The 2,500-nt window shown below is 78.0% G+C and overlaps 1 non-coding gene across 1 annotated transcript; it reads left to right on the top strand.

Annotated features, from left to right (window-relative positions):
* Positions 1-1,701: 1,701 nt before the first annotated feature.
* Positions 1,702-1,854, top strand: LOC147645501 (5.8S ribosomal RNA). The gene has a single exon (XR_015282309.1). It is a non-coding gene; the product is annotated as a 5.8S ribosomal RNA (ribosomal RNA).
* Positions 1,855-2,500: the final 646 nt, after the last annotated feature.

The raw sequence follows: 2,500 nt of genomic DNA, 5'->3' as shown, positions 1-2,500 counted from the left end.
AAGGGCCGCCGAGGCCGGGCGGAGGTTTAAAGACTCGGGCGGCACGGCGCGCCCCGGCGGCGGCGGCGATGCCGGCGGCGGCGGCGGCGGCGGCGGCGACGGGTACCCGGCCGGTGGCGGCGCGGCGTTCACTGAGGGGTGGGGAGCTACTCCCGCCGATCCCCTGCGGTGGCGTCCGTCGCGACCGGTCCCCCCCCGCTCGTCGTCGTCGTCGTCGTCGTCGTCGACTTCGTCGCGGCCGTCGTCGGCCGCGCCGTGCCGGGGAGGGGGCACCCAGCCCCCCTCCCCCCCCTCTCCGCGGCCCGGTCTCGGCGGCGAGGCCGTGGCGCGCTGTCGGCCGCGGGGCCGATCCGGTCTCTTCGGAACGGGGCGGCGCCGGCGGAGAAGCGCCCCCGCGCGCTTCTCCGCCTTCTCTGCGCGACCTCGGGGTGGCGGCCCTCGGGCGCCCCCCGCGCTCCCTCGCCTCGGCCGCGCCGGCCGCGTCGGCGCGCATCTCCTCCTCCTCCTCGGGGCGTTCCTCGCCTTCCCCGGACGCGCGCGGCGGCGCCGTCCGCCGGCTCGTCCCCGGCCGGGACCGCGCGCCCCCCGCCCGGGCGAGCGCTCGTCGGTCGCCTCCGGCGGCCGGAGGTCCGGCGAGCGCGGGCGACCCCGTGCCGAGCGGCGGCGGCGCCGCTCGACGGGTGTCCCCCTGGTGGGACGGTCGGCCGGGAGGCCCCCGTCGTCGCCGGCGGCGGTCCCGGCCCGGGCCCCGCCCGTCGCTTCCCCGTCTCCCTTCCCGAAGGCCGCGTGTGGGCCGCAGGGAGAACCGCTCGAGGCCGTGCGGCGGGCGTCCGCCGCACGGCCCCCTCCCGCAGGGCGCGTGCCCGCGGAAGGGGCCCCGACGGTGCGAAGCGGCGGCGGCGGTCCCGGGAGTGCGGCCCCGGTGGCGGCGGGGCCTTTGCCTTCCGGCAGGCCTCGGGCGCTCGCGACGCCGGCTCGCGCCTCGGCGGCGCCCGCCTCCCGGCGCCGGCCGTCGGAGCGCGGCGGCGAGGCGCTCGCCTTCCGGCGGGGAGCGGTCCCCGGCCGGGGGCGGCGCCGGCGGTGCCGGCGGTCGTCGCGCTGCCGTCTCGGGCGCTGGCAAGGGGGCGGCCCGTCAGCGGGGAGGAGAAAGGCCGCGCCGCGCGCGGCGGGCGCGGTGGCGCTGCGCGGGGGGCCGATCCCCGCGCAGCGGTCGAGGTGGAGCCGAGCGCGCGGCGGGCGGCGGGCGGCCGCGGCCCCCCGGCCTCGTGCCCGCGTCGTCCCGTTCAGAGAGAAGAGGCCGGGCGCGGGCTACGGAGCCCCCCCGCGGTCCGGCGCGCGCCGCGCGGCTCTCCGCGCGGAGGCCGGGCCGAGCCCGGGCGCCTGGGCCGCCTCCGAAAGACGGCACGCGGGGCGGCGTCTCTCTTTTCCCCTCCCCTCGCCCGGGGGGAGGGGGGTGGTGGGGGAGAGGCGGTCGGGGGCGCGGGCCCCCCCGCCCTTTCTGGCCGGCCTTTTCGGAGCGTTCCGTGGGCGGCCTCGTGCCTTCCTTTTCTTTTTCCCCTCCGTTGGTCGTCTCGTTTGTGCTCGTACGGTCGGTCGCGAGGTCGCGCGCCCGCGCGTCCTCGCCGCAAAACCGAGGGGGGCCGCTTCACGCGAGCGGTCCCGGCCCCTCCGCGCGTGCGGGGTCGGTGCCGAAAGCCAGACAACTCTTAGCGGTGGATCACTCGGCTCGTGCGTCGATGAAGAACGCAGCTAGCTGCGAGAATTAATGTGAATTGCAGGACACATTGATCATCGACACTTCGAACGCACTTGCGGCCCCGGGTTCCTCCCGGGGCTACGCCTGTCTGAGCGTCGCTTGACGATCAATCGCCGTCCCGGCGGGTGGGCCACCCGAGCCCTCCCCGGGCGGCGCGGCTGGGGTCGCCTCGCAGGCCCGTTCCCCTCCCCCGCGGTCCGCCGGCGGCGGCGGCCGCGGGAGGAGAAAAAGGGCCTTCGTCCCCCTAAATGCAGACTCGGGGAGCCGCTCCCGTAGCTCCCCGCTTCCCGGAGCGAGCCGCTGGGCCGGAGCTCGTCCTCGCGGGGGGGAAAAACCGGAAAGAAGGGCCGAGAGCAAAAGCGGCGGCGTCGCCAAACGCCGCCGCCGAGGGCCGAGAGAAAGAGGGCGAGAAGGGGAAGGCGAGGCGCGGGCCTCGCCCCCCGGGCTCACCTTTTCCCCGCGCGGGCGGCTGTCTGCGGGTGGGTACCGGCGCAGGTACCGTGCCGTGCTGCCGCGCGCGCGAGGCGTGGCGAGCGCCGGGGGACGGGGGACGGCCCCCTCCTCCTTTCTTCCGCCCCCCCCTCTCTCGTTCCGCGCTCGGCCCGACGGTTTTCCCCGCGGGGCCGTCTCTGCCGTGTGCGCGTGGTGTCGCGTGTGCTCCTTTTCGGTTCTCGTTTCCGGGATGGGGGTCTCCCTCCCCGTTGTTTCCGCGCCGCTCTGGGCTCTCTCTCTCTCGCTCTCGCT

The sequence above is a fragment of the Cyanistes caeruleus genome, unplaced genomic scaffold (genome assembly GCF_971803275.1).
Source record: "Cyanistes caeruleus unplaced genomic scaffold, bCyaCae1.hap1.1 HAP1_SCAFFOLD_254, whole genome shotgun sequence".
Classification (NCBI taxonomy): domain Eukaryota; kingdom Metazoa; phylum Chordata; class Aves; order Passeriformes; family Paridae; genus Cyanistes; species Cyanistes caeruleus.
Note: the sequence above shows the minus strand (reverse complement) of the source record. Positions and strands in the feature narration are given on the sequence as shown.